The sequence below is a fragment of the Stegostoma tigrinum genome, chromosome 1 (genome assembly GCF_030684315.1).
Source record: "Stegostoma tigrinum isolate sSteTig4 chromosome 1, sSteTig4.hap1, whole genome shotgun sequence".
In the NCBI taxonomy this organism is placed as follows: Eukaryota; Metazoa; Chordata; class Chondrichthyes; order Orectolobiformes; family Stegostomatidae; genus Stegostoma; species Stegostoma tigrinum.
Window position 1 is genome coordinate 73,563,340 of NC_081354.1, and position 15,268 is coordinate 73,578,607.

The following is a 15,268-nucleotide window of genomic DNA, read 5'->3' on the forward strand; positions in this document are numbered from 1 at the left end:
CCCTGTGTTGTGACTGTTTGGTGATAGATGAAGTGAATGTTTATTGTAGTCGACAGGATCCTGATTTGAAGTGTACTGCTGTATGCTAAATAGTATTGAGCTTATTCAATATTAAATATAGAAACAAAGACCAGGAGTAGACCAGTTGGCCCTTCGAGCCTACTCTGCCGATCAGTATGATCATGGTCCTGCTCAATACTCTGTTCCCGATTTGGCCTCATACACCCTGATCTCTTTAGCCTTAAGAACTATATTTTTTTTCTTGATTTGCTCTCTGTGGCAGAGAATTCCACATAATTACCACTCTCTGGGTGAAGAGTTTCTCCTCATCTCAGTCGTATTTGGTTTGCACCTTGTTGTTAGACTGTGATCCTGGCTTTAGACTCCCAGGTCATTGGGAGCATCTTTCTGCATTAACACTGTCTAGTCCTCTTAGAATTTTATAGGTTTCTAAGATATTTTCCCTCATTTTTCTAAACTCTCAGTGAACATAGTCCTAACTGATTTTTTTTTTCATACGTCAATCCTGCCATCCCAGGAATCAGTCTGGTAAACCTTTCTTGTGCTCCCTCCTTTGCTGGAACAATATAAGGAGGTCAAAACTATGCACAATATGAAGTGTGGTCTCACCAAGTCCCCAACAATGGTAGCAAGACATCTCTGCTCCTGTGTTCAAATAGTTTCACTGTGAAGGCCAACATATCATGTTACCTTTCTCACTTGCATGTTTATTTTTGGTGTACGAGGACACCCAGGTCACCTCCCCCCTTCCCAAACTATTGCCATGTAGATAATAATCTACCTTCTTGTTTTTGATGTCAAAACGGGTAGCCTCACGTTTATCCACATTGTACTTCATCTGTCTTGCATTTGCCCACTCGACTGTCCAAATTACACACGAGTTTCTCTGCATCCTCCTCATAGTTCACCCTCCCACCTAACTTTGTGCTTTCCACAAATTTGGAAGTATTACATTTAGTTCCTTCATCTAAATCATTAATGTATATATTGTGAATAGCTGGGGTCCTACCTAGCTCTGATCTCTGCTACTTAGAAAATGAGCCATTTATTCCTACTCTCTTGTTTCCTGTCTGCCAGCTAGTTCTCTGTCCATGTTGGTATACCAAGCCCAATTCCATGCGCTTTAATTTTGCATGCTTACGTGGGTGGGACCTCTTTGAAAGTCCAAATAAAGCACACCCAATCGATCCCCTTATCATCTGTGCTAGTTACTTTCTAACAATTCCAATAAACGTGTCTAGCGTTATTTCCTGATCATAAACCCATGCTTACTCTCTTATTACAGGCTCTAACATTTTCCTTACAAATGATATCAGACTAATTGTTCCATAATTCCATGTTTTCTTTCTACCTCCTTTTTTAAATACTGGGGTTCCTTTTGCTATCCTCCATTCTTGGAAAAGTATTCAAGCAGACAACTGTTTGTTTGCTTTGTAGATGGTGGTGTCAGGAGGTGAACACTTAGTTACAGTATTCCCAGTTTCTGATCTTTCCTTGTGGCTGTATAATTAACTCGCTGTTCCAGTTACATTTCTTGTCAGTGGTAGCTCTCAGAATATTGATGGAAGCTCAACACCTGCCTTGAGTCCAATACTACTTATGTGTCACCAAAACATGCTAATTTCTTGCCCTTGCTTTCTGCATTGGCTAAAACATGGAAAGAAGTATCCATGTTGTCACTTTGTTGCCACAGATGTGCTGCTTGTGAATAGTGGTATTAATTTTCAAAGTTCAGACACACTTAAATTGGTTTTATGTAAAACTTTCTAACTTAGAACTGAATAGTCGAGGATGAAGTGGTCAAAGCAAACCTGAGTTTACCATTCCAGATTACCTTTCATCTTTTCAGATGTTAACTAGTGTGTCCCTTTATACGAGCAATTTTTTCTACTAGCACTGAGACAGTAACTGTCAATAATTACCTTACTTATCTGTTATCTCTCTCTTCTTGAACAAGGTACAACATTTCCTATTCTGTGTAGTGTGCCATTTTCTTACAGTAGGGTTGCCTTTGTTTTAATTAAATGTTAAAATCATGTTCAAGAAAATATTCTAAAATGGAATTGTGTTTCAAACATTAATTCATTAATTTAGTATTGCAAGCAGTTTGTCCTAGGGCTAATCTTATTATTTAATTCATTAGCATGTTTGCTGCTACTTTAGTGCATATATTTGTTCAAAGGTCATTACAATTAAATTAGTCTCATTAACTCTAGGGTGAAAAAGGCAAAAATAGTTAAAAGTGCATTTTAAAGGATATCTAACTGATGACTAATTAGAATACATAGTTTGGAAAGGAGATTACAATTAGATCTTTTAATAAAAGATTTGGCAAGAGGAGCAGGATAAGTAGAAAATCTGAGTAAATATTTCAATTTGTTAGCAAAAAATTATCTTGGTCGCAGTAACAATTATGTGATTGGATTCGATATCTGACTTCAAAGTGAGAAAGGGCAGCCCAAAATCAAGGTTAAGAATTAGATAGGATAACATTTTGAAAGGAGAATGAAGGAATTGATTAATAATACGATAGCAGATTCCTCCCTTCCTCCCCTCCCCCCACCCCAATGGACTCTTTCTCATAAGAAGGTATCAGACAATTGTATTGACAATTAGATGTGTGAAAGAGACCTTTGAATAAAGTGATTCAGGAGCTCAGGACTTGTGTCGAACACATAGTACTAATGCTTCGGAATCACAGGAAAGCCAGGTCCATTCTGAAATGTTGTGTTCAGTTTTTAATGTACCATCTCTGGATGGGTAGGCTGACTATGGGGAAGCTCACTGAAATTTCAATACAGCGATGATGTGGGTTAAGTTGGACGCATTTCATTAAGCATTCTAAATCTGTGTTGCCTGCAGTTTGAAATGATTGTTGCATCCAGCCAGAACTTCTTGTACTAGAGATAATGGGAACTGAGGATGCTGGAGAATTCCAAGATAATAAAATGTGAGGCTGGATGAACACAGCAGGCCAAGCAGCATCTCAGGAGCACAAAAGCTGATGTTTCGGGCCTAGACCCTTCATCAGAGAGGCTGACCCTCTCTGATGAAGGGTCTAGGCCCGAAATGTCAGCTTTTGTGCTCCTGAGATGCTGCTTGGCCTGCTGTGTTCATCCAGCCTCACATTTTAGAACTTCTTGTACTATTTGGGTTTGTATCAGCAGGAGGTAACAGATTGAGTGACCAGTGCTATCAGCAGTTACCAAAGTTCTTTTGAAAACAAATCTGGACTGAGACTTTAGAAAAATGGCAGAATGTGACAGAGCATGCACACTGTTTTCTGACATTGCTCTAGAGGTCTTGTTACAAGACACGAGTGCAGGTGTGATCGTCCACAGATTAAATTTGCGCCAGTCATTTGTCTCTAATGAGAGAGCAGTCTTATGTCCTCTGGATAATGGTGACTATATTCAAAGTCTAGATTAGTAAAAGCGATTTCCTAAAACACATGCATTTGCACTATGAACTAGGGGAAAAATCCTGCAGCTGATCTTGAAGTAGTTTATGATTCTTATAAACTACTGTTTTCATGTGTGTATTTTTATTTAATGTTGTGATCAAATCTGTGGGGTTAAAGTGGAATTAGCTGTCCAATTTTGAAGGGCCATTGGACTCGATGTTAACTCTGCTTTCTCTCCTCAGATGCTGCCAGACCTGCTGAGTTTCTGCAGCAATTTATTTGTGTTTCAGATTCCAGCTTCTGCACTTCTTAATTTTATCCTTGAATTTGTCACTTCCCAAATTCTTGCCTGGAACTCCTGATTTCTACACCTGCCACAGTATCAAAATAGCTCCAATGAAGTGATCCTATGTGACTGTAGCAATGGATGCCTTTGACGTGCATGACTGAACTAACTCTTCTGAAGTTTATCCACTGTCATCCAGCAGGAAAGGATAGTTTTTGTCTCGTTTCATTCTTTACGTCACTATTGCCAGAGAATTACTTTCTGATGAGTTCCTAATCTTGCATCATTAGCTGTCAAATCTGCTGCTTAGTGACATCAATTGGAAGCATAGCAGTTGTTTTGATATACGCATAAGTGATGTAGCTTCAGCTCAGCACCACGGCTCTCAAATCCCCCAATTCTTCTATTCGTACATTAGAATTCTTCTCTGCTTGTCCAGAACTGAATGAGCAGAAATCCTCTTCAATTAAATATTTTGGAACTTGAAACCACTGTCTTTAGTTCTCGCTCCAAACTCCATTGCCTAGTGAAAAACTCTTTTCTATCTGGCTCCCTGGCAATTGTCGAAGACTAAATCATGTTATTTGCAAGCTGGGTCACATTTGATTCATTTGAATGTAAAAGGCATGGTTTAATAGGTTTGTGGATGACATCAAAATTGGTGGTATAGTAGACAGTGAAGAAGGCTATCTAAGATTACAAAGAGATCTTGATCAGTGTGTTGAAGAGTAGCAGAGCACTGTGATTTGAACAAATGAGCGATATTGCATTTTGGTAAAACAAGCAAGAGCAGGACTTATACAATTAAAGGTAGGGCTTTGGGTAGTGTTGTAGAAAAGAGAGACCTTGGGATTCGGGTTCATAATTCTTTTGAAGTTTGTGTCATACAAAGATAGAATAGTAAAGCATTTAGCACGCTTGTCATCATTGCTCAGACCATTGAGCATAGGAGTTGGGACGTTATGTTGGTGAGGCTTCTTCTGAAGTGCTAGCTCTGATTCTGGTCGTCCTGTTATGTGAATGATGTTATTAAGCTGGAGAGGGTTTAGAAAAGGCTTACCAAGATGTTGCCAGGAATGGAGGGTTTGAGTTATAAGGAGAGGCGGGATAGGCTGGAGTGTAGGAGTGACCTTTTAAGTTTGCAGTATTAGGAGGGGTATAAAAAAGGTGAATGACAGATGTCTTTTTCCTAGGGTTAAGGATTTTGAGACTAGGGAACATATTTTTAAGGTGAGAGGAGAAAGATTTTAATAAGATGGTGGGTTTTTATTTTAAGAGTCGTTTGTGTGTGGAATGAACTCGTAGAAGATGTGATGGATGTAAGTACAATTACAATGTTTAAAAGGTATTTCGTTAAATACATGAACAAGAAATGTTTGGAGGGATATAGGCCAAGTGCAGGCAAGTGGGACGAGGTTATTTTGGGATTATGGTTGGCATGGACTAGTTGGATTTGTTTCCAAGCTGTATAATACAAATACTCTAAGCTTAAGACCACATAGCCACATCTTCAATGAAACCAACATCTCCCAACCATGGGAGAGCATTTCGGTGATAGTGATTACAACTCCCTGACCTTTTACTATAGGCATGGAGAGGGATAAGAGCAGACGATATGGGAAAGTAGTTGACTGAGGGAGACGGAAGTACAATGCTATTAGGCAAGAATTGTGGACCATAAATCGGGAACACATGTTCTTAGGGAAATGAACAACAGAAACAGGGAGCTTGTTTAGGGAGCACTTGCTACGTGTGCTGGATAGGCAAGGAAGGGATGGTAAGGTGAAGTAACCTTGGATGACAAGACATGTAGAATATCTAGTCAAGAGGAAGCAGGAAGCTTACTTAAGTTTGACGAAGCAAGGATTGGACAAGGCTATAGAGAACTACAAGGTAGCCAGGAAGGAACTGAAGAATGGGCATAGGAGAGCTGGGGGGTGGGGGTGGGGTATAAAAAAGCCTTGGCAAGTTTAAGGAAAACTGCAAGGCATTCTATATTTACGTGTTGGGGGGGTGGGGGGGGGAGGATGGCCAGAGTGAGGGTAGGGCCGATCAGGAATAGTGGAGGGAACTTGTGCGTGGAGTTGGAGGACGTAGGGGAGGTCCTTTAATGAATACTTTGCTTCAGAATTCACCAGTGAGGGGGACCTTGTAGTTCGTAAGGACAGTGTGAAACAGGCTGATATGCTTGAACAGGTTGACGTTAGGAAGGAAGATGTGCTTGAAATTTTAAAAAAAAAGGACATGAGGATAGGTTAAACCCTCTGGGCCAGATGGGATAGACCCAAGCTTGCTGCAGGAAGCAAAGAAAGAGATTGCTGCGCCTTTGGCAATGATCTTTGCATCCACACTGTCCACTATAGTACCAGATCATTGGAGGGTGGGAAATGTTATTCTCTTGTTCAAGAAAGGGAATCAGGATAACCCTGTGAATTATAGACCAGTCAGTTTTTCTTCTGTGGTGGGCAAATTATTGGAGAGGATTCTGAGGGATTGTATTTATGATTATTTGGAAAAGTACAGTTTGATTAGAAATAGTCAGCATGGCTTTGTGAAGGGCAAGTCATACCTCATAAGGCTTATTGAAAACTTTGACGATGTGACAAAACACATCGAAAGCAGAGCAGTGGAAGTGGTGTGTATAGATTTTTAGCAAGCCATTTGATAACGTTCCCCGTGGTAGGCTCATTCAGAAAGTAAGGAGGCATGGGATCTAAGAAAATTTGGCTGTCTGGATACAAAATTGGCTGTCCAATGCAAGAGGATGGTAGTAGATGGCAAGTATTCCGCCTGGAGCTTGGTGACTAGTGGTTCCATCGGGTTCTGTTCTGGGACCTCTGCTCTTTTGTGATCTTTATAAATGACTTGGATGAAGAAGTAGAAGAGTGGGTTAGTAAGTTTGCTGATGACACAAAGGTTGGTTGAGTTGTGGATAGCTTGGAGGGCTATTGTAGGTTGCAATGGGACATTTTCGGGATGTAGAGCTGGGCAAAGAACTGGCAGATGGAATTCAACCCAAAAAAGTGTGAAGCGATTTACTTTGGAAGGTCGAATTTAAATGCTGCTTACAGGGTTAATGGCAGGATTCTTGGCAGTGTGGAGGTACAGAGGGATCTTGGGGTCCATGTAAGTCGATCCCTCAGAAGTTGCTACCCAAGTTGGTAGGGTTGTAAAGAAGGCATATAGTGTGTTGGCTTTCATTGGCAGGGGAATTGTGGTTGAGCTGCAAGGTTATGCTGCAGCTCTAAAACCCTGGTTATCCCAAGTGTGGGATATTGTCAGAGATAATGGGAACTGCAGATGCTGGAAATTCCCACATAATAAAATGTGAGGCTGGATGAACACAGCAGGCCAAGCAGCATCTCAGGAGCACAAAAGCTGACGTTTCGGGCCTAGACCCTTCATCAGAGAGGGGGATGGGGGGAGGGAACTGGAATAAATAGGGAGAGAGGGGGAGGCGGACCGAAGATCGGTCCGCCTCCCCCTCTCTCCCTATTTATTCCAGTTCCCTCCCCCCATCCCCCTCTCTGATGAAGGGTCTAGGCCCGAAACGTCAGCTTTTGTGCTCCTGAGATGCTGCTTGGCCTGCTGTGTTCATCCAGCCTCACATTTTATTATGTGGGATATTGTGTTCACTTCTGGTCTCCTCATTGTATAAAGGATGTGGAAGCTTTAGAGAGGGTGCAGAGGAGAATTACCAGGATGCTGCCTGGACTGGAGGACAAGGTCTTTGAGGAAAGGTCGAGTGAGCAAGGGTTTTTCTCATTGGAGTGAAGCAGGATGAGGAGTGACTTGACAGATGTGTACAAAATGATGAGAGGCATAAATAGAGTGGATAGCCAGAGACGTTTCCCCAGGGCAGAAACGACTATTGTGAGGGGACATAATTTTAGGGTGATTGGAAGAAAGTATTGGGGAGGTGTCAGAGGTAGGTTCTTTACACAGTGGTGGGTGTGTGGAATCACTGCCGGTGGTGGTAGTGGAGTCAGGTACTTTAGGGACATTTGAACGACTCTTGGATAGGCACATGGATGATAGTAAATTGTAGGGTATGCAGGCTAGTTTGATCTTAGAGTAGGATAACAGGTCAGCACAACATCGTGGGCTGAAGGTATTGTACTGTTCTATGTTCTAACTATTTCCATGTCTATACCTTTGTCCTTCTTCGGCTCACCCACTGTTGAAACCCTATTCAAACCTTTGATATGGCTAGACTTCACTAGTTCAAGCACTCCTGGCTGTTGTCCCACATTCTACTCATCGTTAACTTCAGATCATCCATGACCTTGCAGTGATTTCATAACTTGCACCATATCCCCTTCATTTATCACTCTGCACTTTCTGACCTACATTGGCTGTCCATAATACAACTTGCTGGTTTTAAAACTCGCAACTTTGATTTCGAAATCCTCTATATACCTTTCTTACCTATTGAGCATCTCTGATTTTTTTCTTTATTATTGGTTCACCTCTCTGCTTTTAGTTGCATCAGTCCCAAGCTCTGGAATTCTCTTCTTTTCACCTTTCTACCTAACTTTCTATCATTGTTCCGCTAAGGCACTCCTTAAAATCTGTCTTTGACCAAGTTTTTGATTACCTTGTTTAATATATCCTAACATGGCAGTATCATATTGTATTTTACAATGCTTCTGTGAGGCACTTTGGGACATTTTCATTTTGCAATATACTTACCCTTTAACAGTTCAGCTAGTTGATTGTGGTCAATTTGTTTTTCATCCCATGAAGGCTTGTTTTAATTAAATTTAAGGTTTTGGTTTGTGGCTTTTGCTTCTCTTGCATAGGTGCCAAACATTTTATTTTCATATTCTCACTGTAAGACTAGTAGCTACTTCTCACCAGAGCCTTTGCATCCTTTGTTCTACTCGGCTTCTACTGGCTGTTCGTCTTGGCTGAATTCCTTTATTTCCCCAACGTGTATATTCGTGTATTTTGCCAACATCGAATTGAGTATTTTCTACCAAATTTCCCTGCTCTTTCTAAAGATGTTTCAAAATTGTTCCAACTTATATTCAGGTCTCTGGAGTATCCAGAAGATTATTTTAATTTTAATTTGTGCTCTTCACTCATTAGTATCTTTTACGTGCATTCATGAATATAACACTTTGGGTATCTGTTCCAACCCTCACCCCTTGCATAACAATGTCTTTCTCATTCTTTTTAATCTATCATACTTTGCTGTACAGAACAAAGACAACCATTTATAGGTATTATAATGTTTTTATTTTTCATCACTTTTTGCTTTCTCAAAGTTATTTTATTACATCCTAAATATTTTCTGTTCCAAAGTATTTATATGTCAACTCCTTTTGTACCCTGGTCTTTGCGCAATACCATTTTTCATACTTAGGGTATGTTTCTACCCACTTTTTTGTTGAAAGTATTTTTCCACACAGTATTTATCTTTAGTAGGACCCCAGACCTAGCCTGCTTCAAGTGCTGTTTCTGCTTTGTGTCTGTTCCACTGTGTTTGTCAGTTCCCTTTCAAAACAAATCCTTTCTTCCAATGTAAATCCACAGACACAGGTGTGCTTTACTGATATGTTTATCCCTATTCCAATTAGTATATAGATTGGCACTCCAAGCTGAAAATAACCATTGTTGAGCTTTTGATTTTTGCCTCTAACTGCAATCCATGTTAATTGTTGTTTCTTGCTCTCGTACTACCTGCTTCGCCATTCCTTATTTATGTTCAGTCCAGTCTCCCCTCAGCCTGTTCCTCATCTGCTTGTGTGTCAAGTCCCTTGTGGCTTCCCTTTTCTTAACTCCATTCTCTTTTCCTGATACAAAGTCTCATGCTGCTTTTCCTGCACCCGTATCTCTAGTGTGATCCTACCTGGACACCACTTATTCTTTCTGACTGGCTGTCTATGTCCAACCGGACTGTGCTTTCAAAACTCACAATAAAGAGCCCAACTTTAAATGCGATGCTGTCATTAGACAAGATTTATCACATGCTTTGAAGTGTATGAAGCGTTATGCTGACAACCAATTTAATATTATCAGTTGAATTTGTGATATGACCCATTTGTGCATGTTGGAAACTACATATTAATCGATCCTGTGCTTTGCAGACAGGAGAATGTGCACACATACTGCACTTGTTTCAACACAACAAAATAGGTGGTAATCATTCTTTGAGTGAGTGGTCAAGGCATTTGCCTAGTAAAATGAAGCAGTCAACATTCCATGTTTTAAAATTTAAACAAAGCTTGGCAATTAACTATCAGTCATTATTAAATAGAGGTCTTGCAATGGAGAATGTACTATTGATCAGGCTTTTATTCACTTTTCAACGATCAGGGCAATATTGATACAGTATAAATGTTTTTGCTTTCCTTCAGTGTCCCTTGCAAATTGCCCTGATGAGTATAAGGTGGAAAGTTTTTAAAAAAGACTTTATCAGCAATATTATAACATGTTGCTTTGACTAATTTTATACCAATTTTAATATTAGATGAATTAATGAATTTTCTTTGCTACTTCCCATTGTTCAGTTTAGTGAACCCATTTGCGTAAAGATGTCAGAATGCTGTTTTTATACTTGACTGTAGTATAGTTTCTGAAGTAACTCCTTAAGTTCCGGTTATAGTGAAATATTAAAAGCATGAATACGTGATTGAATACATGGCTTTTATTCTGTGGGAACCGTTACTACTACTTTTTTTAGTTTCTTTATTTCAGTGCTGCTGCTGCTATCATTTTGGACACACCTTTTAAAATGTCCATTCCAAATATTGATTACTTAGTGTACAGCACTTAAGAGCAGTAATCCTGTGTTTTAGAAGTAAAGATGTAGAGTATTATAGTCATGTGATATAAATTAAATAAAATGTTTGATAGTGGAAAATGGGAATGATCAAAGGAAAGGTGAAATTAATAGGAAGGCAGAAGAGGTGCGAGGAAAATGTGGTTAGGAGGGTGAAGGATTTTAAGGATCTACTCTGAAGAAAGGAATAACAGAGGGAGAATGAGCTAAGGGAGTTAGATTATGATTAAAAATTTATAATTTGAATTGGGAGGATGTAGAAGTGAGAAGAATGCTAGAACAGTGAGGTGGGGGTTGACCATGGAAAAGTAATGCCAAGTTGAATGAAGGCAAACAGATGTTGAAGGTGAGGAAATGATGAACAGTCAGACAAAGAAGGGTATAAAAGTTTAAAAATCTTTTGTGCTATGTAAACCTATTTAGAACGAACAAGAACATCATATTGTGGTTAAAAATCCAATAACTTTGGATGCAACATTTCCCCAACTCTCCATGGAAAAATGCATTATGAAAATTGTGCTTACACTATTTGTATTACACTTTTCAAACATTAATGTATTGTTTACCAATACTAAAAATGTTGGGGGTGCACCTTTTCAAGTTACAAAGTGTATATGGCTACAGCCATAAATGTCATCAGAGTTGTGAATCAGGTTTTGCTTGATTTTCAGGTTGCCATGTATACCTTCAGGGTTTGCTGACTTTTCTTTTTAAATTTTGAAATTGGGAAGAAGACTTGTACGACTTCATCCCCTGTGTGTGCGGCGGTGTGGTGAACCTATTTGCAGGTACAAGACTCTGCTCTGCATTCTCTGTGGCAAGGAATTTCAAAGACACTTGACCCTCGGGAGAAATTCCTTTTCATCTCTGTGCCCCTTTAATTGTGAGACTGTGTCCACAGGTCCTAGACTTTTTCATGAGGGGAAATATCCTTTCAGCATTTACCCTGTCAGGACCCTTAAGAGTCCTCTGTGTTAATGAGATCACACCTCATTCTTCTAAATTCCAATGAGTAGAGACCCAACCTGTTTAATGTTTGTCCCTAAGACAGTCCCTCCATAATTGGATCATTGAGGTGAAACTTCTTTGAACTGTCTTATATTTCCTCTTAAATAAGGTGAGCAAAACTGTTCTCAGTCCTTCTAGATGTGGTCTCAACACTTTGTATAGTTGAGGTAAGACTCCCTACTGTTATATTCCAACTCCCTTGAAATAAGGGCCAATATTTCATCTTCCTGATTTCCTGCTGTACTGTATTCTAGCTATCTGTGTTTCATGTACCAGTATGACACTTCTTTGAAAAACTCTAAGAAATTAGTCAGACATGAATTTCCTTTCATTAAGACATACTGCGCTGCTTGATTTTAATTAAGGTTTTTCAAATATGTTGGCAATACTGTAATAATTGATTCTAATAGATGTTAGGCTAACTGGCCTATAGTTATCTGCCTTTTGTCTCCCTCCCCTTTTGAATAGGGAAGTCATATTGGCAGTTTTCCAATCCTCTGGTACTTCATGTCCAAAGATTTTTGGAAATTGCAACCAATGCCTCTGCTATCTCTGTTAGGATCTAGGGATGCAAGCCTTCAGGGCCAGGGGACTTGTCTACTTTTAGCCCCATTAGTTTGACTAATGTTCCTTTAGCAATGGTGATGGTACTTTTGCTCCCCAATGTTTTTAAGTATTAATGAAATGTTCAAAGTATCTTCTACTGTGAAGACCGATGTAAAGTAACTCTTTAACACCTCTGCCATTTCCTTGTTCCCCATTACTGTCTCCCCAGACTATTTTACTAAGGAGCCTATGTTCAATTTGATCTCTCTTTTTAATGTATATTTAAACTAGCTGTGTTATCAGTTTTTATGTTTCATGCTGGTTTGCACTCCATTTACTTTGAGTGTTTCTCTCTCATCTTTTTTTGTCCTCCTTTGCTGGATTCTGAAATTATCCCAGTCTTTGCTGGCTTTTGTCTCCCTATGTTCTTTCTCTTTAAACTTAGTACTCTACTTAATTTCCTTGGTTAGCTACGGTTGGTTTATCTCTCTCTTCTGGAATTTTTCCTCCTCACTGGGATGTACTTTTGCCGAGTGTCATGAATTGCCTTCTTAAATTTCTACCAGTGCTTTCTTACTGTCATTCCTGCTAATCTATCTGCCAGTTTACTTCAGTTACTACTATTCTCGCTTCATGGTAATTGTCTCTTTATTTAAATTAAACAGTTGTTTCTGACCTAAATTTCTTATACTCAAACTGAAAATTGAATTTAATCATGTATGATCACTGCTTCTAGGGGACTTTTTACTCTGCGATCATTTGTTAAATCTGCATTATAACTTGGTTCTGGTAATGGGTAATGACTAAACTTGTTCCCTGATTGTCTGCCTGCTTGACATATTGCTGTAGGAAACTATCCCTAATGCACACTGACTTTGTAGCTACCCTTCCCAATTTGATTGTAATCCTCGTTCATTGGGTCAATCATCTGTAACTATCACTTTATTCTTTTTACATCTCCCTATCTTTGATTTTATACCGTTTTGCACAGAGTGATTACTGTTTCGAGGGTCTGTATACTACTGCTACAAATGTTTGTTTTCTTTTTCCTTGCTTTTTTAAACCTTCACCCAAATGGAATCTATATCATCTGAACTGAAATCGTCACTTGTAACTGCCCTCCTTTTCAACTGTTTATGAACTGTGCTACCCCTCCACCTTTTCCATGCCTCCTGTCCTTCCTAAAGGTCAAATATTCCTGAATGTTAATTTCCTAGTTTTTATCTCCTTGTAGCCATATTTCTTAATGGCTATGAGATCATATTTATTTATCTCAATTTGTGCTGTTGATTTGTCTACCTTATTCCAAATGCTTTTGAATTAAGGTATAAAGCTTTTAAGTTTGTTTGATTATCAAATTTCTCTACACTTTGTTTCCTTGGTGAAATATGACATTCATATTTTCTACCCCCTTCCTTTCATTTTCTGGTAACAATCAGCCTCTTCACTAACCTGCAGTCTCACTTTTTCTCCTTTACATTTAATTTTCTAATTTTCCATGCAACTGAACCCACTAGCTAGTTATTACTAGCATCACAATGGCCTTAGTAATGTCACCAGGACTTTGGGTGGAGCCTCACCCATCGGAACAGTTCCCTCCTTCCCCAGTAGAAATGCCAATATCCCATGAATCTGAACCTATGTCTCCTACACCAATCTTTGAATCAGGAGTTTATCTCTTTAGCCTTGCTGATTGACTGACTGTATCGATTAGCTTGCAGTGCAGGTTGTAATCTGGAGATCATTATTGTTTTGGTTCAGCTTTCTAACTTAGCAGCTCGTTGCTCATATTTCCTCAACAGAACCTCCTTTTGTCTTTCTACCTATATCATTGGTACCTACATGAACAATGACAAGTGGATCTTTCCCCGCCCACTTTACGTTCCTGTGCAGCCCAGAAGTGAGATCCTGAGCCTGGACACCGGGCGGTCAACAGAGCCTTTGGAACTCTTGACTCTGTCCACAGAGAAGAATGTCTATTTTCCTGACTGTACGATACCCGATTTATAACTACATTTCTCTTGTCTCACTCCTGTTGGATAGCTTCCTGAACCATGGTGCTATGGCTAGTTTGCTCATCCTCTTTTGCTTTAGCCCACACAGGAAGCAAGAATCTCAAACCTGTTAGACAAGGTCAAGGGTAGACGTTCCTGCAGCACTACTATCTGGATCCCTCGTCGTGCCTCGGTTGTAGTCATATCCTTCTTTATCTGACCATTGACCATATTCGAGTTAGTTAATCTGCGGGATATGACTGCCATCTGTAACAGAGTCCAGGTAACTCTCCCCTCCCTGATGAGACTCAGTATTTGAAGCTTGGACTCGAGCTTTTTTGAAGAGGAAATAAAGAAGATTGCTAAAAGTGGAGTGGTAGACATTAAGACCATATGATGTAGGAGTGGAAGTAAGGCCATTCGGCCCAACGAGTCCACTCCGCTATTTAATCATGGCTCATGGGCATTTCAACTCCACTTTGCTGCACTCTCCCTGTAGCCCTTAATTCCTTGTGAGATCAAGAATTTATTAATCTCCACCTTGAAGACATTTTAACGTCCCGGCCTCCACTGCGCTCCGTGGCAATGAATTCCACAGGCCCACCACGCTCTGGCTGAAGAAATGTCTCCTCATGTCTCCGCCCCACCTTCTAAACTCTAATGAATACAATCCCAGGATCCTCAGCCATTCATTGTACGTTAAACCTACCATTCCAGGGATCAACCGTGTGAATCTCTGCTGGACACGCTCCAGTGCCAGTATGTCCTTCCTGAGGTGTGGGGCCCAAAACTGGACACAGTTTTCTAAATGGGGCCTAACTGGAGCTTTATAAAGTCTTAGAAGCACATCACTGCTTTTGTACTCCAACCCTCTTGAGATAAACAACAACATTACATTTGCTTTCTTAATTACAGACTCTACCTGAAGTTAACCTTTAGAGAATCATGGGCGAACACTCCCAGATCCTTTTGTACTTCTGCTTTATGAATTTTCTCACCATTTAGAAAATAGTCCATGCCTGTATTCTCTTTTTTTGACATTGTCTGTACGGACTTCAGCAAAGCATTCCAAAAGGGTCTGCATGGTAAACTGGTTATCGGGGTTAGAACGCATGAAATCCAGGAGGAGCTAGCCAGTTGGATACAAAATTGGTTTGAAGGTAGGAGACAGAAGGCGGTCGTTTCTGGTTCTTACCAGTATGATGGAGACCTTTTGTGACAGA

The 15,268-nt window shown here is 39.9% G+C and overlaps 1 protein-coding gene across 3 annotated transcripts in view; it reads left to right on the plus strand.

Moving 5' to 3' along the window:
* The window catches only part of cds1 (CDP-diacylglycerol synthase (phosphatidate cytidylyltransferase) 1), a 102,649-nt gene that overhangs the window by 6,372 nt on the left and 81,009 nt on the right, over window positions 1–15,268 (plus strand). Inside the window, exon 2 of one of the 3 annotated variants that reach the window (XM_048535256.2) lies at window positions 11,169–11,285. The exons of the other annotated variants lie outside the window; for them this stretch is intronic. The gene's annotated coding sequence lies outside the window, so the exon portion shown is untranslated. The remainder of the gene's footprint in view (window positions 1–11,168; window positions 11,286–15,268) is intronic. 3 annotated transcript variants of the gene reach the window in all.